General features: G+C 48.2%; 1 protein-coding gene across 7 annotated transcripts in view; it reads right to left on the reverse strand.

Moving 5' to 3' along the window:
- Positions 1-18,479, reverse strand: part of Dennd2a (DENN domain containing 2A) — a 99,315-nt gene extending 80,836 nt beyond the window's left edge. Inside the window, exon 1 of one of the 7 annotated variants that reach the window (NM_001427610.1) lies at positions 17,889-18,156. The gene's annotated coding sequence lies outside the window, so the exon portion shown is untranslated. Of the gene's footprint in view, positions 1-17,628; positions 17,854-17,888; positions 18,213-18,353 lie in introns of those variants that run through there. The other 6 variants (XM_063286009.1, XM_006236354.4, XM_039109022.2 and 3 more) reach the window with 6 other exon arrangements.
- Between the last annotated feature and the right edge of the window lie 4,987 nt (positions 18,480-23,466).

Consider the following 23,466-nt stretch of genomic DNA (forward strand, 5'->3'; position numbering starts at 1 on the left):
CCACCACTCACTAAAAAAACAAAACAAATGACTAGTATATCCTGAGAGAATTTAATGAGTGGCCACTGTGGATATAGGACCAAATAGTAGCCGCTCCCGGCTTGTTCAGTCCTTGCTTTTGGAACTACACTACATGAGGCAGCTGACTGCACATCCCACCCCCAGCTGCCAGGGACACACGTGAATGAAAACACTCCCAAGAGGCCACAGCATCAGGAGCAGAAGCCAGAGCGGGCTACTGGGAGAGAGAGGATGCTCAAATCTCTTCCCATTTTCCCATCCTTCTATTTACAGAGTCATTTGGTTCCAGGAAGTGCCGAGCCCCTTCTCCCAGGACCCTGTTGGGAGTGACGCCTACACTGGCTGACCCAGCCTGCCACATCCTCCTGCTGGCCTCAGCAGCTCTCTCCTCATGACCCTGGGGTCACTGGGAACCCAGCCTGTAAATGACTGTGCTCCTAAAAGAGCCCTAGTCTAGTGAGGACATTCAGAGAGGAAGGGGGTGGGGAACATAAGAGCTAGGAAAGCCCATCAGCTAGGCGCTCCCAAGCATGCATGCAGGGGAGTGGCAGGAAGTCAGGTCTGCAAATGACAACACTAGCCCAGGGGCCCCCTCGTCTTCCCTGTGGAGCTGAGAAAGGCAGGAACAGACTCTGCAGAACCCAAGGCAACTGTCATTTCGCGCCTACCCGCCTCCTCCCTAGTCCTTTCTCCAGATGACTCAGTTTCTGTACAGAGCTGCTTGGGGGGGGGGGGGAGACCATGGGATACTTGTTCAGATCCCCCCTCCTCTCTGTCTCTGTCTCTGTCTGTCTGTCTGTCTCTCTCTCTGACACACACACTCTCTCTCTGTCTCTTTGTCTGTCTCTGTCTGTCTCTCTGACCTTCCCTCCCTCTTTCCCTCCCTCCCTCCCCAACCTCTGGTTTTTACTGTTTGTTTTTCTGGATTATCAGAAAGCTCTGAGGTTAGTGATTTTATTTGAAGAAGCGCTGATCAGCAAGTGAAGGGCTTTCAACTCTGACAACCCGAGTTTGATCACTGGGACCCACATGGCAGAAGGAGACCATCAGAACCCACATGATGAAAAGAGAATCAACTCCTGCAACCTCCTGACCTCCATACATCTGCTGCCACAGATGGTCACACAGAGAGAGAGAGAGATGATGGATGGATAGATAGATAGACAGATAGACAGACAGAGAGATAGGTGGATAGATAGACAGATAGATAGGAAGGAAGGATAAAATGCAATGAAGTGGGGTTGGGTTTTTTTTAGGGCGGTGGGTTTCTGAGACAGGGTTTCTATGTGCAGCCCTGGCTATCCCAGAACTCTCTCCATAGACCAGGCTGGCCTCGAACTCAAAAGATCCACCTGCCTCTACCTCCCAAGTGGGGTTAAAGGAGTGTGCCACTACCACCTGACTGACTTTTTAAAGAAAAGACATGGTCTTGCTATTTTGCCATGTGCTATGTGCTGGGATTAAAGGCGCTCGACATCAATATCTGACTGGTGTTTGTTTGTTTGAAGAAGTAATAGTCTAGCCAGGAAGTGGTGGTGCATGGTACAGGCCTTTGATCCTAGCTTTGGGAGGCAAATGCAGGAAGATTTCTGAGTTCACAGCCAGCCAGGTCTACAGAGCAAGTTCCAGTACAGCTTGGGCTACATAGAGAAACCCTATCTTGAAAAACAAGTTAATAGCTTTTGTTACAGGGTTGGGGATTTGGCTCAGTGGTAGAGCGCTTGCTTAGCAACCGCAAGGCCCTGGGTTCGGTCCCCAGCTCCGAAAAAAAGAAAAAATAGTTTTTGTTACTAGAATGTTGAATCAGACAGACAGACAGACAGACCACCAAGTCAGACCTGGCAGAGCAGCCTATAATCCCAGCTATTCAGAGACTGTCAATCCCCCTCCCCCCTCCCCCCTCCTTATGGGTATTCCCCTCCCAACCCTCCCCCCATTGCCGCCCTCCCCCCAACAGTCTAGTTCACTGGGGGTTCAGTCTTAGCAGGACCCAGGGCTTCCCCTTCCACTGGTGCTCTTACGAGGATATTCATTGCTACCTATGAGGTCAGAGTCCAGGGTCAGTCCATGTATAGTCTTTAGGTAGTGGCTTAGTCCCTGGAAGCTCTGGTTGCTTGGCATTGTTGTACATATGGGGTCTCGAGCCCCTTCAAGCTCTTCCAGTTCTTTCTCTGATTCCTTCAACGGGGGTCCTATTCTCAGTTCAGTGGTTTGCTGCTGGCATTCACCTCTGTATTTGCTGTATTCTGGCTGTGTCTCTCAGGAGCGATCTACATCCGGCTCCTGTCGGTCTGCACTTCTTTGCTTCATCCATCTTGTCTAATTGGGTGGCTGTATATGTATGGGTCATATGTGGGGCAGGCTCTGAATGGGTGTTCCTTCAGTCTCTGTTTTAATCTTTGCCTCTCTCTTCCCTGCCGCTCAGGCTGGTTTTAAACTTTGCATCTTCCTCCTTCAGTCTCTGAATAGCTGGGATTATAGGCTGCTCTGCCAGGTCTGACTTGGTGGTCTGTCTGTCTGATTCAACATTCTAGTAACAAAAACTATTTTTTTTCAATGTCAATCCCACGCTGCAATAATGAACAGATGTCTAGAATTATTGAGGATTTACTATTTGGTTGCTGTTGTTATTTTGTGGGAGGGAGGAATGAGGTCTCACTATGTAGCCTTGGCTGGCCTGGAACTCACAGAGACCCAGCTGCCTGTGTCTTTAATGCTCACATTAAATGTATGCACCACCATACCCTTTGAGCACTTACTACAGGTAAGATACACTGTGAGCTGTTTAAGTGGGTAGCCATCTTTCTGGCCCTTGTTCAGGTTTTGAGATGGGGATCTATGGGTTCTAAGCCAATCTTAAACTCTCTATGTAGCCTTGAATGGCTTTAAACTCCAGCTCCGCCTGACTCCACCTCTCAGGTGCTGGGATTACATGCCTGCACCACCACATCTGGCTTTCTTCATTCCATCTGTACACAAAACCTACTACTGCCCCCTTTACAGACATCTGGAGAGGGGATGAACTTTGCCCATGCCTGAATGAACACAGGTGGTCAAACGAACGATTCCAGACGTCCGGGGGTGGGGTACAGCCTTCAATTCAACGGAACTGATTGCATTCAAAGCAGCCAACCATCAGCCTGTTGTCCACCAGCCATGCCCTGGTACAGAGGCATGCCGGGGCAGCCGTCTACACCTCCAGAGGCAGCCATATACACTGCCATTTGGAATTTCTTTCTCTCTGTAGGCTTTCCTGCTGTTTGTTTGCCTTAACCTGACCTCACTGTCCCTAACACCAGAAGAGGAAGGGCCACCCTGCTCATCTGTCCAGGGCTGTGGAAACCCAGAGGGTATCATGGCCTGCCTGTGCCTCTGAGGGCTGGATGTTCACACCACACCACCAAGCAACCACTGGAGTGGAGTGCACCTGGAGGTCACATTCACTTGCTTCCTGGCAGCCACCCCAGCTCCAGCTGTGTTGCCTCCCTCCCTCCCCTTCCTGTCCCTCTCTTCCTTTCCTCCCCCTCAGCCTCCTTCCCACCCTTTTTTTGCTGGCTTCTGTTCTTTCTTTCCATGAGCAGAGAGTTTCCAGGCTTGGCCCACAGCCAGCACATGTGGACAAAAGACAGCGATCTTAGAGGGAGACATCCCCTTCCATGCTGTCCGCAGGGCCAGCACAAGAGAGCCTAGTGAGGCTGCTCCCGATTCTGGGAAAGGGGTGGAAGACATGGCCTATCACAGGGATTAAAAGCAGAGGATTTGGCTGGTTCTGGACCCCAGGCTCTGAGTCCAGTGAACCTGAGAGCTGTAGGCCTTCTGGCAGCTTTCCTATAGCGACTTCCCTATGCCCAGGCCTCTTGGTTTTACCAGCAGCTTTGCAGGACCTTGCAGCCATGAGGCTGCACCTGTCGGACATTCCAGCACATTCTGAGAGAAGTGCTCAACAAATGTCTGCTGTGGTTTTAAAACAAGCCTCACCCTGGCAAAGATACTAATATCCATGGCGCTGGGCCCTGGATTGATAAGGACCGTGCACCCGAGTTCTATGAAACCTAAAATACTCTTTCAGACAGGGCTGTGTGTGTAGTTCAATGATGGTGTACTTACCTAGCATATACAAGGCCCTGGTTTAAATCCCCACCACTGTAAAACCCACCCTCGACCCTCACGCTCACACACCCACCAGCAAACTCTGAAGCAAATGATCACAGTGGCAACGTAATCTGAGAAAGTTAGTTTGGGTTATCCCAAGAGCTGAGCCCCTTTCTTCTGCAGTAGAAGCAAGACACCCAGGACATACTGACCCCCAGCCTCCGTTCCCACAGGGTCATGGAGCCTGCTGTCCATTCTGACCTCCCCAACCAGAGCTATTCAGTTTCTTGTGGGTGAAGGCCCTTGTCTGTCTGTTTACTATCTTGGCCTGGTGTTTTTGTACTTGAAAGTTTCGCAATGCCTGCGAGTATGTTCTTCTTCACTAGCTAAATTTTGAGATATGAAAAATGGTCTTTTGCCTACAATTTCTCTTAGTTAATCTGAGGCAGGGTGAATGGATTTAAAATTGACTGATAAACTCAATCGCCAAGCAGAACACCAGAACACCGCAATGGTGCAGTCTGGAACACACCAATGTAAGAATTGGTCTCTGCCCTGAACTAGAGAGATGAGACAATGCCAGGCAGTACAAGGGCAATAAAGAACTGCTATTATTCTAGACAAGAAGCCGGCTGGAAGCCAGGAGTGGTAGTACAGCCTTTAATCCCAGCCACCTCTGGAGGAAGAGGCAACAGGGCAGGGGAGGAGGTAAGGGGGATCCCTGAGTTCAAGGGCAGCCTGGTCTACACAGAGAGTTCCAGAAGAGCCAGGGTTACAGCTACAGAGAAACCTTGTCTTAAAAAAACAAAACAAAACAACAGCAACAAAACAAAACAAACAATAAAATAGAAGAAAAAATAATAAACAAGGAAATGTGATGCAATCACAGGGGAGTTTTATTTGGCCATGAAGAAAATGAAGGAACTCATATCACTTGTAGGGAAGTGGAAGGAATTGGAGATCATCATGTAAAGCAAAATAAATCAAACTCAAAAGACAAAAAAAAAAAAAAAACCAAACCAAAACAAAAACAAAAAAAAAAACAAAAACAAAAAACCCCCAAAACCAACCAAACAAACAAACAAACAAAAAAACCCCCAGACAAACAGATAAGACATACCAGGCACAGGAAATGTAAGATATACATTAAACAAACAAACAAAAATTCCAGTGACTCTGCCTAAGTGCTGAATTTACCATCACAGCAGTAAATATGAAAGAAAGGGTATAAGAATCCAGGAGGACAGTGAACACTGTAACACTGCATGGGCAATACTAGAGGAATCCAGGAGGACAGTGAACACTGTAAGACTGCATGGGTAATGCTAGAGGAATCCAGGAGGACAGTGAACACTGTAACACTGCATAGGTAATGTTAGAGGAATCCAGGAGGACAGTGAACACTGTAACACTGCATGGGCAATGCTAGAGGAATCCAGGAGGACAGTGAACACTGTAACACTGCATGGGCAATGCTAGAGGAATCCAGGAGGACAGTGAACACTGTAACACTGCATGGGCAATGCTAGGAGCCACAGCCGCCTTAAAGGAAAGCAGAACCTAGTAAGTTCTTAGATGTGACTTGCCATATGATTTGAACATAGGTCCCTTTGAAGTCTGTGCTGAAGTTTAGCCCCCATTCTGAGATATTAAGGTGAGACCTTGAGGGAACCCTCAGGTGATTAGGCCTCTGGCCTCATAAATGAATTAATCTATGCACATGATTAGCAGGTTGAGTCACTATCTATCTAAAGAGTGGATCTACTACAAGAGCCAGTTTCCTCGGAGACGCAGTGGTATAGTGCCTGTTTAGCATGCTTGAGGCCGTGAGCTCAAACCCCAGAACCACAAAATGGAAAACAAAAACCTCTTATTAAACAGCTTGTCCATTTAAAAGCCAGCTTGGTTAGGTATCCCCTGTTCCCTGACTCAACCATACGATGTCCCGCATCATTTGAGGATTCTGACAAAAAGGACATCGTCAGATGTTGTTGACCTTGGGTCAGAATCAAGCTAAATAAAAAACCCTCTTTTCTCTATAATGTGCTCAGCCTCCGGTACTGCATTATTAGCAACCAAAACTGTACAGTTGCCTGACATGATGGAAAATCTCTGTAATCTCAGCACTCAGAAACAGAATGTGAGCCCAGCTTTGGCAATAAAGCAAGAGTCGGCCTCAGAGGAGGAACCATAACAGATGGGCTCTACTATCTGGAAACAGCAAGACTTGCAAGCTAGGATGTTGGAGGGAAGAGAGAAGAAGACAGAGGGCTGGTAAGCTGAACGGGGGCGGGGGGGGTGCTTTGAAAGCAGGACAGAAAAACTAATCAGTGTTTGCTACCCTAGGCAACGTGGAGGGTCTGCAATAAAGAGCTGTTTTTTTTTTTGTTTTTTGTTTTTTTTTCCTTTTCTTTTTTTCGCAAGGCCCTGGGTTCGGTAAGTGCTCTACCACTGAGCTAAATCCCCAACCCCAAGAGCTGTTCTTTTGTGCACACAGGAGTAGGAGAGCAGTGAGCTAAAGGAGAAAAAACAGCTCTGAAGGGGCTGAGCTGAGATGTGAGCATAAATGAGATGTCTGTGAGAGCGGCAGCCACTTGGGATCTTACATCACCTTCCGCTCAGCTGCATCAGACATTGCTGTGTCTGGGCCTGATATGTGCATTGGACTTTTTATCTTATGAAAGTAAGATTTTATTTTAAATTGTGTGTATAGGCAGCATGTGGTGGCATGGGCCTTTGACCCAGTACTCCAGAGGCAGAAGCAGGTTAGTCTCTGTGAATTCAAGGCCGGCTTGGTTTACAGAGAGAGTTCTAGGAAAGCCAAGGCCACGAAGAAACCCTGTCTTGAAAACCAAAAACAACCACCAAAAAATTGTGTATATGTGTATGAGTGTGTTGAACATGAGTTTGAATCCCTGCAAAGACCAGAGGTGGTTGTGAGCCATCTGGTGTGGGTGCTGGGAACTAAACCGGTTCTGAGAGAGCAGCAAGCACTCTTAACTCATGAGTCATGTCTCCAGTCCTCCCTTTGTTGCCCAGGCTAGTAACTCAAGTGATTTTCCTGCCTCGTCTCCCAAGAAGCGAGGACTCTAGGCTCATGGCATCTGACTGAATTCTTTTTATGTCTCTACTATTGTCTAGCCCAGCCTCGGGCTACTGAGAATGAGGAGGGTGATCAGTGAAGATCCCTTTTGCAAAAAAGGGGTCAGAGAGATATCTCAGTGGACAAGAGAGCTGCAGACCTCAAGACCTGAGTTTGATCCCTGGCATGTACTACATCCCCTTGCACACCAGTAAGTCCTTGATTTGCACAACAGTAAGGAGTTGGGGGTGGGGTGGGGGGAGAGTTATGGGCAACCAGCGTGGTATGGCTTCCAGGCAAGGAAACAGCACATCCGCATGCACGCATACATTCAAACATACATACATACATACACACACACACACACATACATACATACATACATACATACACACATACATTCATTCATATATACATACATACATACATACATACATACTTACTTACTTAATAAAGTCAGGACATGAGCACCAGCCAATCAGAACTGCCTCTGGTTAACTCCTAAATAGCCATTCTACGTGGTCCTATGTGATTAGTCATATACTAACATAGCAGTATTTCAATGTTCTGACAAGTGGTACAAAGGTACCAGTCTATGCCAACTTCCTATCAGCCGTGACCTGGGTTTCGGAAAGGGATCAGTAACCATGACAATGGGGAATTGGCCCCTTTATTTATAGATGGTTAGAGGCAAAAGCCAGTTTCAAAGCTCCGAGGGAAGAAAGTTGGGGACTTGTCTCTGGCCCCCTCCATTTGCAAAGTGTCCCTTCTCATCTTGAAAGCTGTTCTCTCTTTTCCTCCAATAAACTGTCATCCTGGGCCTTAAGCTCTGTGTGTATGTAGCTAGAGGTGACCTCAGGCTCCTTAGTCAGGCCTGGGCCAAACGTCGTGCCCGGACTGTGTTTGGGAGTAAGAGCCTCTCCTGGTCTTGCCCATGCAGCTGGGATCTAAGCTTGGTTATTTTAAGAACCATTAAACATCTCTGTCCCCTCTCTGCCCCTTTCCCATCATGTTAGATGCTTCAGTCAGCTGGAGGTAAACAAAGATCACTGCGACCTCTTTGATGTCCTGGGAGCTTGTGAATGCTCATTGCCACTAACACAAACGATGACATGGCCAGATGGAAAGCATGACAGTCACCAAAGGATGCAAAACGAAGAAAAAAATCTTCCTAGTAGACCACCCACTCCATTCCAAGACTGAACTAGTGTTACCTGTAGCCTGAAGGATGAAGAAGAGAATTCCTCTCTGCCTAGGGAGCCAGACACTATGCTCAGTAAAGAAGCCCAGAATAGCCAGCCAGTGGCACCAGAAATCTCCCGTCTTTATTGCCCCGGTCTCTGATCAAGTCTGTGTAAAGTGGTTTACCCTCTCCCTGTAGGGGATGTGGGTCCTGAATCTCAAGCTGCCCATCTCACAGTTGTCTAGGAACCAAACAAGAGTGTCCACTCCCTTGTCACTAAATTACCAACCTGCCTAAGGAAGGTTGTTGTAATGGGGTTTGACCCACACTCCTACACAAACAATCCTGCTTAACTCATCTGCCTGTGTTTCCCAGGGACAGGAGAAGTGCAAAGTGACAGAAAGGTCTTACTCCAAGCTTTTAGTTTCTTGGGGCAAGATGTCAAGTCCTACTTCCCCATGGTGAGCTGGAAGGGGCAAGCATAGCAACCCCTCCTCTGACTCTGACCAGGAACAACCACATCACTCACAAAACCCATCCTCCACCTTGTTCCCCTCCTTCCCTGGGCCCAGGGTCTAACTCCAGAGGGCTAGAAAAGTCCAGGAAACAGAAGAATAGCACCAAATCATTCTGCTCAGAGTCAGAAGAATGAATGCTGCATTCGGGCTTTCAGTTTTTGCCAGCAAAACCACAAGGTGCAGCCTACAGGACTGCCCAGTTCTGCCTATGCCTCTGTGGAAAAACTCATTTTTACTTACACTGAGTACAGAGGCAGACACAAGCAGTCCCAGCAGACAAGAAGTAGAGACAGAAGGATCCTGTCTTCCCTTCAAAAAGAAGTCGGCTGGATGTGGTGGCAAGTTCCTTTAACCCCAGGATTGGTGAGGCAGAGGCAGGTGGCTCTCCACTCGTTTGAAGCCAGCCTGGTCTACAAAATGAGTTTCAGGCCAGACAAGTGCTATACAGTGAATCCCTCAAAAAAGGAAAAGGAAAAGTATTCCCCTTTAATGATGATTTTTAATGAGATTGACTTTATGTGTGCATGTGGGTGGGTAGGACTGTATGCATACATGTATGTGTAAATGTGTATTTGGGTGCCCAGAGAGGCCAGAAGCAGGTGTCGGACCACTTGGAGACATAGGTATTTGTGAGTTGCCCTGTGTGGGTGACTGCATTAGAATTCCAATTCTTAACAGCACCCCTAGTACTAACTTTTTCTTTTCCTTTTCCTCCTTTTTTTTGTCCTGGAACTCACTATATAGGCCAGTCTAGCCTCAGAAGCTGCCTGCCTCTGCCTCTGCTTCCTGAGAGCTAGGATTAAAGGCGTGCAAGCACCATGCATCATGCCTGGCTACAACCTGGTGGGTTTTATGTGGTGGTGGGGAGTGAGTCTGGAGGAGGTAGCCCAGGGATTCCTCAGTGCTAACAAGTACCCTGCCAACTGCACCACACGCCCAGCCCAATTTTACCCACCTACCGTTCTCTCTTTTTGTCTGAAACAAGGTCTCACTAAGAATCCCTAGTTCACCTGCAATTTACTGTATAAACTGGACTGGCCTCAAAGTCACAGAGATCTATCTGCCACCTTGCAGGGACTGGGATTAAGGTATGTACCAGCACGCCTGGCTCCCCAACTTTACCTTCAATCTGCCCCCAGTTTGAGACAACCCCCTTATCTGCAGTATACTACCTTAGGCATGCTAGACAGACACCACCCCTGAGGCACGCCTGAAGACCCAGTCTGGCTTGCATGCAATCATCTGCCACCCAGTACGGGTTTGCAGAGAACTCCTGTGGAGTCGGATTTGCGTCTTCTGACTCTCACTGCATTTTCTGAGAACAAGGAAGTCCGAGGGAGAAGTGGGCAGCTTGGGTGGTAGAATGGTTGAGTGGGTAGCACACACAAAGTTCTACGGTGACATTCAACTACACGGTGAGTTGGAAGCTAGCCAAAGAGCTTCAACAATAAAAGAAAAATAAACACAATAATAAATAAACAAGTGCAGAGGAGAAAAGGCAGGAACCATGTGGCAACTGTTGGCTGTTGGTTTTTTTTTTTTTTTTCCGTTTTCTACAGAGGGTCTTGCTATGTAGATCAGGTTGTCCCCTGGAATTCACAATCTTCCTGCCTCACCACCTAGGGGTGTGCTACCACACCCATCCCAAACGGACTCCCATGAAAGCGACAGCACGAGACAAAATGGAAGCAACTTGTTAGCCAATAACCCACCACGCTTTCCTCAGAAACTTCACCGCTGTCGGTTTTACACTTGATAATCCTCAGAGTTACAAATTGCTTCTGAATGTGCCATACCACAAACTTTGATCTCATATAAACTTAAATGAAGATCCATAACGAATTCAGCATGGAACTGGTGTGAAACAGGATGATAGGTAATATATAATTTTTTTAAAAAGAGCATCAGAACTTCATTTTCAAAGGAGTGACTGGGCACAAACATTATTTAATAAGTACCTGACCTTTGAGTTCCTCTTTAATCCAGCAGTTCCACTTTTAAAAATTTAGCTGACAGAAATATTAGACCCAGGGTTTGTGGCAACGTCATTTGCAGTAACTAAAATCGAACCATAATTGATAGTTCGCACAAATTAATTTAAACGGAGGCACCACAGACAGTGGTTAAAAGAAGACTGTTAGGTGGAATTATTCTCATAAAATATTGTTATATTGTGATACTATGCTACAGAAATGTTTCCATTTTGCCATATATATATATGAATACAGATACATATATAATATACACATACACACACATATACACATATGTTATATATAACATTCACACACATATGCAAAGAAAAAAAGACCTAGGAGTCTTGGTAATACAGGCTTGTAATCATAGGTAGGGCAGTGAGATTAAAGGTAAGGCCTGCTCAGGCTATGAGTTCAAGGTCAGCCTGGGCAATTTAGCGATGCTCTGTTTGAAAACAGAAAGCTAGGGGGAAGGGGGAAAAAAAGGAAACAGAAAGCTAAAAAGGGGGGCCCAAGAAGGTGACCCAAGCCCTTCCAGCACTCCGAAAGCACAGGAAGGAGGACTCTTTAAGTTTGAGGACAGCCTGGTCTACATAGGATTATAGACTGGAGCTTTGATGGTTAGTGGGTAGTGGTAGTGGGGGTGGGGTTAAAAAAATTGGATATGGTGCTGATGAGGTGGCTCTGCAGGTAATGGCACCTGATGCAGGTCTCATGACCTGAGTTTGATCCCAGAGACACACGTGGTAGAAGGAAAAGAACTGAATCCCCCAAAATGTCTTCTGATTTCCATGAGCTATGTGGTGCTAACATATACATGTGCACTCTTGTACTCTCTCTCTCTCTCTCTCTCTCTCTCTCTCTCTCTCCTCTCTCCTCTCTCTCTCTCTCTCTCTCTCTCTCTCTCTCTCTCTCTCTCTCTCTAATAGATAGAAGCTGGAGAGATGGCTTGGGGGTTAAGAGCATATAGTGCTCTTGCAGAGGACCTGATCGATTCCCAACACCCATGTCAAGCAGTTCACAGCCACCTGTAATCCTAGCTGTACAGGAATCTGATGCCTCTGGCCTCCAAGGGCACCTGCACACACATGCATGCCATTAAGGATAAAATAAATCTTTAAATTAAAACAAGGATATAGCTCACCGGTAGAGTGAATGCCTACCTAAGCAAAGCCTTGGGTTCAATTCCCAGTAAAGAATGAAACGAAACTAGGATCTGGGGGATTTGTTTTATATACAAAACATCCACCTTTTTGGGGGCTAGAGGGAGCATAGGGAATACGCTTTCTTTCTTTCTTTCTTTCTTTCTTTCTTTTTTTTTTAAGACTTTATTACAGATGGTTATGAGCCACCATGTGGTTGCTGGGATTTGAACTCAGGACCTCTGGAAGAGCAGTTAGTGCTCTTAACCACTGAGCCATCTCTCCAGCCCCCAGGGAATACACTTTCATCATACATTGCTGAAAGGTTCTTGTTTTGGTTTGCTTTGTTTTTTTGAGACAGGATTTTCCTGGCTGTCCTGGAACTCACTCTGTAGTTGGCCTCAAACTCCGAGGGATCTGCCTGCCTCTGCCTCCAGAGTGCTGGGATTAAAACTGCTCCGCTCTGAAAGGTTTTATAATGAACACAAGTCTTCTTAGTCTACATATAAGCATACACGCATAAAAGTGAAACATTTAAAACATAAATTCTAAGAAAACAAAACACAAAAGGAAATGAACTCAACACTGTACTTGAACTGGTCTGTCAAGTGTCTGACAAGAGCCACTGTCACAGAAAAAGTAGCTCGTCACCGTCTCAGTCATAGCCATAGTCACAGTCATGGGTCTCCAGCCTGACTCCACCCCCCAGCTTGATGCCCTCCCCCCACCTCACCCTGTCCTGGCACTTGAGGGCAGTGAACCTCTTCCCTAAGCTTGCAGGGTGACTCACCCCATCTCGCTCTGAGGTTATGGGAAAACACCTCATAACTTGGTCTTTCAAACTGAGCAGCTAGAGGAGGAGGACTCTGGAGGTCTGCAGCTCATGGGGGTAGGGAGGGGATAAAGACAAAGACTCTGGCCCAGATGATACAGGGCCCAAGTTCTGTGCAAAGTGACTTGATTTTGGTCTGAATCAGCCTCTGCTTATAAACCAGGGCAAGGCTCTGACTGTGGCTTCTCTGCATGGTGCTGCCTTCTGAGCATCGAGGTGAGGGCTGAGCTTGCCTCAAGTGCAGACAGGTCCAGCAGCCTCTCTGCTTCCCCCTGTGAGAAGACCTTCAGCAGAACTGGGCTGCCTCTGGATTCTTAGGAGACCAGTGGTTCTGGCTGCAAAACAGTTCACGTGGACACTTGAGGCTGTTGGATGAGCCCAAGGCTGGGTTCCTGGTGCCACCGAGGGACAAGAATGTGGACTGAGAGGAGGCTGAGAAAATGGTGAGATCTCACAACTTGAAAAGTGTGTGGCCCTCAGCCATTTCACCTCAGAGGACCATTTCACTAGCATCCAAGGTAGCCTCAGGGTAGGAACCCCTGAGCCCCAGTCTTGAACAAAGTAACCACCAGAATAACACAGAAGGGCCTGCATAGACTTAGAGTGAAACAGTAAGTTCAAGAGCTTCACGGAGACTGTGGGACACACAGCCCCAAGCAGGGTCAGCCTGGGCTACTTGGTGCCTAGGATACAACCCATATGTCCCGGGGGACCTTCTGGAATCCAAGGTTTATCTGCTTTCTGGGGAGGAGCCCTCAAAGAGGTGGTAAAAGCCTCAACTCTCAGACTTAAAATCATCTGGAGACCCTACCCTCACCCCTAAAATCCCAAACCAAATAAACAGAAAGCACCTGAAGCAGGGTCCACTCTCAGAGACTTTTCTTTAACTGGTTCGAAGGTGAAATGGGAACATGGGCTATTTTTTAAAGTCTCCCTCCCTAGGCCTGGGGTTGAAGCTTAGTGGTAGGATGTTTGTCTCCTATATATCTGAACTTTCTCCTATACATTTGACTTGAGGACCACAAAGCAGCCCCTCTTCCCCAGAAATGTCCCTCTCTCTGGCATTTACATATACACTCTGAGGTGCAAGACAAGTTTAAACTATCAAGGAGTTTGAGACAGGCATGGTAGGGCACCCCTGTAACTCAGCCCCCGAAGGATGTAGTGGTCCAAATGAAATGTCCCCCGTAAATCTCAGGCATTGAATAGTCAGTCCCCAGTTGGTAGCTATTTGGAGAGGATGAGGAAGTATGGCTCTACTGTGGAAAGTAAATCACTGAAGGTGGGCTTCGTGGTTTCAAAAGTCTACACCACTTTGAGTTAGGTCTTGCAGCTTTCTGTCGGTGGTTTGAGATGTGAGCCCTCGGCCGCTCTCCAGCCGACTGACACTTGATACTTGCTACCTCTGGTTTGCTGCATTGGACTCCAACCCTTTGGCACCATTGACTCCAAATAAACCCTTTCTTCTATAAGTTGCCATGATGTTTTATCACAGCAATAGAAAAATCAATCTACGTGGTGACGTCTCATAATCAAAGAGGCAAAGAAACTGAATGGGGTGCGGAGGGCTGGAGAGATGGCTCAGCAGTTAAGAGCAAGGGCTGCTCTTCCTGAGGACTCAGGTTTGATTCCCAGCACCCACATGACAGCTCACAATCCTCTGTAACTCCAGTTCCAAAGGATCCAATCTTTCTTCTCTTCCTCTAGGTCTGCCAGTCACACATGTGGTACATGAACGCACATGCAGGCAAACACCCAAACACACAAAGGTTTCAAATAAGTGAAAAGGAGAGAGAAGAGAACCTGGATGGGGAGAACAGAACCCCACCCTTCTTCGATGTCAACCATGCAAGACCTGTCATGAAGTTTACAGAGCTTGTCAGCAAGGCTGTGGCCACGGATTCTGTAGGCTGCCAGCCTCGTGCAGACATCAGAGGGAAGGGTCACTAAGGAACCTGTGCACAGTATGCAGGACTTCCCCGATCACTCTTTCTGAAACTTCACCTTGTGGAAACAATGCCCCCATGGTGGGGACCTCTTGGGCAGAGGAGTTCAGATCTGCTGAATCCTACCCTCCCCTTTAGATTCGGACCCAGAATCAAGGCTGGAGGGCAGAGGGATCTGGATCACACCAATCAGGAAGGAAACTGAAACCCTGCTCCCAGGGCTACACCCCAGCTGACACTCCACCCTCACCAAATCCAGGCTCCCCTAGACCTGAGGTAGATGGTACAGGAGGACTGTTCTGTGGAGCTTATCGTCTATCTTTTATAACACTGACAACGAAGGGTTTTTCTTTCCTCTCGATTTCTCCTCCCCTCCCTCTCTCAGCCTTATCTATGTCATTTTGTTTACGTATAAAGACTTTATTTTTCCCCCTCTGTCACTCTCTACTCTTTACATGAAGTTCCTCTGCTGAACTCCCAGTTGAGTTCAATTCCAGGAAAAAGTTTGTTCTCAAAGTTCATCTGTGCGCTTTCTGTTGTCCCCGGTCCAGAGCTATGCAATCCAGTGCATCTTTGTTTGTTCCTAAGCTGCCAGGAAACTGGAAGCCAAGCTCACTGTCCAAGTGCTGCAATCTGCTCCATTCAGGCCATTCAAAATGTCCCCCCTCTTCTGCTCCCTCCTGCCGAACATCTCCAGCTTTGGGTTTAGTTTGAGGAACCTCATCCTGTGCCCACACCCATCGCCCTTGCCTTCTTCTTGACCTCCGGACTCCATCCACTCCTCCTGCCTCACAGTTTCCAGGACACCAGGCTGCATGCACAAGGGAAGTGTCGGGGAGAAAGGCAGAGGCTATGACTCTGCCTCCAGGCCCAGGCACACAGAGTCTCCCCCATGCCAGCCTCTCTCCTCTTCCGGTGACTTTGCATCAGTTGTTTCCTCTATCTATGACCAGCTTCCCTGCGATTCCACGGTGAAGTGATTTGCAGGGCATTCACAGGCACCCTCTCTGAATTCTCCTGGCTCTACAACATACAACATGAATAGCCCAGGCCAGGGTAAGATGGTAGCTTCAGGTAGCTTCTTAACCACTGCGTCCCCGGTCACCAGCACACAGAGCCATTTCTTTCTTTCTTTTTTTTTTTTTTTTGGTTCTTTTTTTCGGAGCTGGGGACCGAACCCAGGGCCTTGTGCTTCCTACCACTGAGCTAAATCCCCAGCCCCACACAGAGCCATTTCTATGAGTGAAGTAATGTCCAGGCAGGTGCATTCTTCCAGAATGAACATCCAGACACGAAATGCTCTTCCAGTTTCCTCATCCCCATACCTTACAGTCTCTGAGGGATGGCAAGCCGGCTCAGTGGGCTTTTTGCCAAGCCTGATGTCCTGTAAGATCTATCCTGACCACCCACATGGAGGGAGGGCAGAACTGACTCCTCCAGATTGTCTTCTGATCTACACATATGACTGGTAGCACACCCACAATCAATAAAAATGCGGTAAAATTATTTTAATTAAAAAAATAGTCTCATAGCTGGAGACATGGCTTAGTTGGTAGACAGCTTACGGCGCATGCAGGAAGCCTCCGGTTTGAGCTCTGGCATCTCCTAAAGGTTGGTGCCACGATCCTGTAACAGTGCTTTGGAGGCAGACTCGGGCTAGAGCGATGGCTCATCAGTTAAGAGCTCTTCCAGAGGACCCGGGTTTGAGTCCTAGCACTCACATGGCAGCTCACAACTGTGTGTGACTAACTCCAGTCCTAGGGGATGGGCACCAGAGCCTCTGTCGGCACTGCATGAACATGGTGTACAGACATACATCCAGGCAAACTCATAAGGATATATTAAATTTTTAAAAATTAATTCAAAATCAAGTTCAAGGTCTCTCTAAGCTACCAGAGATCCAGTCTCAACAAACGAGTCCCTGAACTGAGCCTGTCTGTGCCTACCAGTAATCCTGAATTTAGAGAGTTAAGGAAAAGAAGAGGACTGTAAGTGTGAGGCCAACCTGGGTCACATACTGAGACCCTGTCTCAAATAAATAAACAACAGGGGCTGGAGAGATGGCTCAGTGGTTAAGAGCACTGACTGCTCTTCCCAAAATCCTGAGTTCAAATCCCAGCAACCACATGGTGGCTCACAACCATCTGTAATGGGATCTGATGCCCTCTATATAATAAATAAATAAATCTTTATAAATAAACAACAGTCTGTTTCTGTTTGTCCTCGGCTTCCTCTCAAAATCTCCACTTCTCTCCCAGTTTAGGCCATCCCCTAAACAGTCTATTCAACTCTTCAGGTGTTTGGTACTGAAGGCTTTTCTATAGTAACCACAGCAGGTGCAAGTGATTCATAACAAATTACTGTAAAGTGCCTATTATAACACTATTACCACACCCCACAATTACCTGTCTTTTGGAGAGCTTAAGTCACCCTGAAAGCCATCAGAGCATGGGCCAGAAGTCAGCCTGCTCCTTCCTCAGCAGACTGATTAAGTCAAGGGACCCTGCATTTTCCTCGTTTCAATCCAGGGCCAAGGAAGGCACTTCATAGCTTCCTGTCTCTGCCCCTCACTACAGGATTCCAGGCGCTGAGCTCCCTCTGGCTCAGCGGTCTGACTCCATATCTCAGTGACTCTCTTGCACAAGACTATATCCTGTGTTGTTAAGAAACTTACCCCTGGGCTCCATCTACTCCCAACTCCATTCTTTGGGGTTGGGGGGGAATGGGAGAAGTAAACTTCAATGTACCCAACTTTCCAACACGGCAAATCCTGACTAGAGCCGTCTGGACTCCCCCACCCCGGCGTACACACTCGGTCTCACACACGCTTACTCACTCACAGGCGCCCGGGAGCTCCGGCACAGCGCAGGGCCCGGCTCTGCCCAGATTCTGCAAGTTTCTTCGGCCCTAAAGTTAGCCCGATCCGGGGAAGAACTATGGATCGCTCCCCGCGCCGGTCCCCGGGGCTCCGAGGAAGCGTCCCCAGCGCCGCCTGCAAAGATCCCCGGCTCGCGCCAATACAGTTTCCTCCTCGCCCCCGCGCGTACCCTCCCGGGTCTCCCGGAGCTCGCCCCGCACTCTAGCGCCCAGCCCTACCTCTCCACGGGAGGCGGCTCCGCGGGTTCTGGGACGCAACTCGCGGTTGCCCGGGGCGGGGGCGGCGGGGACCTGGGGCGCCATGGCCCGCTGCCCTCCGCGCCTTTGTCCGCGCGGCCTCCCCCGGCCGCCGGGAGCCCCTCGAGTCCCCGCCGCGCGCGCTCTCGTCCGGTCCCCGCTGCCTCCGGCCTGGGAGGCGCGTTGCGTCCCCTCCGGCCTCTGGCGCGCGCGGCCCCTTCCTCTGCCTTGGGCTGCGCCGCGACCGTCTGCAGTGACGTGCGCCCCCTCCTCCCGACCCATCCCGCGGCTCCAGTGAGCTAATCCGCAGCTGGCGGGCGCCCGGCCGGTTGCCACAGCAACCACTCTCCCAGGGCCCGCCGCCGAGGGGAGCCACGGTAAACAGGACCTTCTGCCGCACTCACTCGCCCCCTCGCCTTTCAGGGGGTGGGGGAGACGGCGTTTAACCTTTTCTGTGCTGAAGATCGCCACACGGGTTCTCTTCTATCCCCGGCCGAGGTCCATTCTCGAGATGCACTGAGCCAGGGGCCGAAGACCAGATTTAGACAGCACCAAAGCCTCAGCCACGCTCCCTGCCCAGCTTTGTTTCTGGGCAGTTAGAGTGGATGCCTTAGGCAGAATTGGGCTCCACATTTGCCCCCAAGCAACCGACAGTCATGAGATAGGCCTTCGAGACCCACTGCCTCATGTTTGCCCACAAGCAACTCATAGTCATGGGATAAGCTATTAGGACCCAAGGGTCCATATTTGCCCCCAACTGACTCACTCAGGAGATGGGACATAAGGATCCAGGGGCCCACCTCCCTACAAAACTGTACAAAATGGGTCCCAAGTCCTGGTCAGGAAAAGTGATCAAAGGACTGACTTTCCCTGGTCCCACTTCCACAGGGCACAGTTAAAGCACATATACAGGAGGTTTTAAGACAGTATGATTGCCAAATTGAAAATGCTGTGGTCCCCCCTCCCCCGCACCACGAGGGAGCCAACACAGGTTGGGGCATTCTCTGGGGGCTTTGATGGCCAGCGATAGTGAATCAGTTATAGAAGGTGGAGAAACAGGACAGACAGAGAAGGCAGCCTGGAAGAGGAAAGAGTATGACTAGTGACTTTGGGGGAGTCGCCTCATGGTATTTGGGGAACCCTTAAGTGTCCTGGGCAGAATTTGAATATTGTGCTCAAGGCAAAGAGGTCCAAGCAGAGGAATACCAGATAAGTGCTCAGGCCTGACAGTGGCAATTTGTCTGCCCTGTGGGGAGGTGCCAGCCAGTCTCCTTCCTGGCTATTAGAGACCCTCAAGAGTTAACCTATGTTTCTGGAGTGGTCTAGTGGCCTAAGCTTAGGTTAGGGTGGGCAGTTGGGGGTGGTGTGGGAACAGACCCAGACCTGTGACAACTTCACAGAGAGGGTCCCTCAGAAGAAAAATAGAGCTGTATATAAAGAGGAAGGCCTGGCCAGGCATGTCTGTAATCTCAAGACTCAGGAGACTGAGGCAGGAGATCTCTAGTTTGTGTGCAGGGGTGGAGGTAATGAGAGTGGACTTCAGACACCAGGGAACTGGGTCCCAGGCCGGGGAACAAAAAGTTGCATGTCCTTCATAGCTAAGCGGTTTGCTCATTGCAGGAGATCTTTGAGGCCTTCCTAAATTCTTCATGCCACACCCATTTCAATGAAGCACTGTAGACTTTCAGAACAGATATTTGCCAAGTATAAGCTTTTTTTTTAAGTGTTAGCATTCAAAGTATTGCTTTGTTTGCATCTTTCTAAGTTCTCCCTTTCTAAATAAAGATCAAAGGCTTGGCTTCTTGGGGGTTAATTACTCCCAGGGCCACAGGGTACCCTACAGCAGCAAACTGGCAAAGTTCAATGGGAACTGGGCCAGGAGCCCAGCTGGCTGCCTCCCCTGCCCCAAGCGCAGAAGCGCTCCGGGGCCTTTGAGTGTCTGGTTTTCAGATAGCCAGTCTCATCTTAGGTGGACCTGACAAAGCACTGGCTGAGGACCCAGTCCTTTGACAATTCCCAGGCCACAGTTTTATCGTGGAATTCTGGGCTCTAACTCGTCTTAGGAAACTTCGTCTGCATCTGCCCCTGGGTCATATTTTGATGAATGTTACTGGGCCTTTCCCATCCCAGTCTCCTCACTTCCGGTGCTCCCTTACTGCTGGGTCATCCTATGGCTTTGTCTCCAAGACCCAGATCCATTCATTGTCCTGTCCCTCTTTCTCTGTGTGGCCTGTGCTGGCTTGTGCCCATTTTCTCAGCTGCTGGCTTTTGGTCCAACCCAAACCCTGGTGAGTTTCTAGTTTCAGGTAGCAGCCCCCACCCCCACCCCCACTCAGGGTAGGTGCTCTGTCCTGGGGATGCTCCAAATCACATATCTCCTACCTTCCCTGTCTGTCCTCAACCTCTCTCCAAATGAGACCTAAGATAGGCATAAGGTCAGCTTTCTGTATCTACAGGAGAGTGGCTTTACCATCCCCATCCCCCCACCCCCATACCAAAAACATTTGGATGTTCCGACCAGTTCCTTGTAAAAAAAAAAAAAAAGAGGTTTTGCATTTGCATATATCATACGTGAATTCTTCCACACCCTTTAACACATCTCTAGATTATTATTAATTACCTCTATCTAATCCAATGTGTTGTATTAACTATACATTTTTGGAAACTGTGTCTCATATCTCTGGCCCCCAATTTTCTGTGTAGTTGACAAGCACTTTGATCTCCTGACCCCTCTTCTCCTCCTCTCAGGTGTTAGGATTGCAGGTGTGTACCACTGTGCCTGACTTTAGACTCTAATGTTTAGGAGCTGGTGACAAGAAAAGAAAAAGATTATGCATGCCTTGCATGGTGGTGTCCATCTCTAATCCCAGCACTCAGTAGACTGAGGCAGGAGGATCATGAGTTCAGGGCCAGCCTGAGCTACATAAATCTCCCAGGAACCCCTACCACACATTTCCAGTTGTACATTTCAGGATATTTCCTACCAACCATGGGCTGAATCTAAGACTTTAGAGCACACAGATACAGAATCCACAGACGTGAAGGGCTGACTGTATGATCTGGTTCTAGAGGGTAAAGGTAAGGATGAGACAGAGATGACTTCCTGTAAACCTTTAATTCTGCTTTCCCTATACACCACAGCGTTGGACCACTTCAGAACAGATGTTATTTCCTTCCCCCCCTCTTCCTTCTTGGTCCTATTGAAGAACATAGGCTTTGGATTAGACAGCCAGAACCAGCTCTGGAACAGGTTATTTGGTCTTGAGTCCTGTATTTTCAGGGATAAAGTGGACATAGAAATAGTTGTGACGGGCTGGAGAGATGGCTCAGAGGTTAAGAGCACCGACTGCTCTTCCAGAGGTCCTGAGTTCAATTCCCAGCAACCACATGGTGGCTCACAACCATCTATGAATAAAATAAATAAATCTTTTAAAAAAAAAAAGAAATAGTTGTGACAATGTTGTTGGGTTGGTGAGGATGGTGAGGATGACATTAGATAATGGATAAGAGGGTTTGCTGCTGTGCCTGACCCAACTGAGAAGAGAACTCAAAACTGGGTCTCCTGTCTCCTGTCTCCTGTTTCTCTCTCTCTCTCTCTCTCTCTCTCTCACACACACACACACACACACACACACACAGAGAGAGAGAGAGAGAGAGAGAGAGAGAGAGAGAGAGAAAAGAGAGAGAGAAAAAGAGAGAGAGAGAGAGAGAGAGAGAGAGAGAGAAATAGGAGGGGGGAGATGAAGGTATGATACCTGTGTGGGTATTTGAAAGACTAGAGGAGGGCAGTGTCAGGTACCCTCAATCACCCTCCACCCTTTCCCTTTGAGGCAGAGTCTCTCCTTGAACCTGAAGTTCACATTTTACCTTCTTTTTTTTTTTTTTTTTTTTTTTTTTTTGGCTAGAGTGGCAGCCAACAAGCTCCAGCTCCAGAGATCCTCCAGTCTCTGCCTTCCTCACCCTGGACTGGGGTTATGGGCTCATGCAAGAACATACCCAGCTTGTTTTGTGGGTGCTGGGATCCAAACTCAGGTCCTCATGGTTGCTCAAGTCCCCTTAACCATTGTGCCATGTCTCTAGGGTTTTTTTTTTTTTGGTTTTGTTTTGTTTTATTTTTAGTTTAGTTTTCCCATTTTCTCTGCTTTTCTTTTCCCCCATGAATACAGGGTGTGTCAGGCTGGAGATAAATAGGGAGGTTTACTCTTCTCCCAGCAGAGCCTTCTACCAAAGAGTGATAAGCAGCCAAGAACTCACTCACCTCAGCCACCAGCCAGGGCGGATGAGAGGGAGCACCCCAGCGACCTGAGCAGCTTAGCTCTACTGAGAAGCTGGATATCACGTGAAGAATGAAGCTTCGGACATTGCCCTCAAATTTTCTCATTTTGGATGCTAAATTTTTCCTGAGTAATTTATTTGTCCTAAGGCACTGTTCCCTGTCGTGTCATGAATCTTATCAGAGAGCACATGAGCCTAGGCCGCCTGTCCGCTGAACCCAAGTTCTTTCTTTGACACCAGACTGTCCGGGGAGAGTGGTTCTATACAGCACCGCCTACTTTTCTAGAGCTCTTGGTCTGCATCCAATCCATGTCTTTGCCATGGTTTCCCCTTGTGGAAGATACAGGTAGTGCCACGACTTGGGGAGCTCTTAGACCTGGGTTTCCTCCCAGCTTGGTATGTGGGGATGGACTCCTTTTGGGCTCTTGTCAGAATCTTTATTTTGACTCACTGACACTTGTCTGCCAGAAACGTATACACAGAGTCAATGATGAACAAGACCTTTGGTTAACTATTCTCTTGAACGCGGTGTTGAGAGCACGAACACATTTCCATCGGATAAGGTAGAACAAAGGAGGGACCTAACAAAAGTATGTCTTATGTTGACACAGTGTCGTCTCATCGACCATGCATACCCACAGGACTTAGAGTCTGTGGAGACATTCTGGAAAGCCTTTTTCTAGTCTCCTTTAGGGCCCTGTTCCTTTCCCCCTTTGGAGGCCACCTCCTCAGACCTGTCCTCATCCCACGGTCAGGCCCATCCTTGGCTCTGTCTCTCTTCTTGGGGTATTAGCAGAATATCTGGAAAAAAAGTTGGAATGGTGGTTCATGCCCTTAATCCCAGCACTCAGAAGGCAGAGGCAGGCAGGTCTCCCTGTGAGTTCCAGGACAGTCTACAAAGCAAGTTCCAAGGCTGTCTCGGAAGAATGAGAGAAATCGGCCAAGAGAAACCCTGTCTTCAAAAAAAAAAAAAAAATTAACCAACAAACAAACAAACAATCAAAAATTGGCTATGCAGGCCTGCATTCAGAGAAAAAGACTGTATTCATGTATTATGTATGTATGTATGTATGTATGTATGTATGTATGTATGTATACATATGCGAAAAAATAATTTATTCATTTTTTTATCAGAAGTGGGGATTCCTTTCTTTTTGTTTGTTTTTAAGACAGGGTCTCTCTGTGTAACATCTCTGGCTGTCCTGGAGCTCACTTTGTTGAGGCTGGGCCTGGAACTCATGCCTCTAGTATTAAAGGTGTGCGACCACCACCACCTAGCCAGAAC

The sequence above is a fragment of the Rattus norvegicus genome, chromosome 4 (genome assembly GCF_036323735.1).
Source record: "Rattus norvegicus strain BN/NHsdMcwi chromosome 4, GRCr8, whole genome shotgun sequence".
In the NCBI taxonomy this organism is placed as follows: domain Eukaryota; kingdom Metazoa; phylum Chordata; class Mammalia; order Rodentia; family Muridae; genus Rattus; species Rattus norvegicus.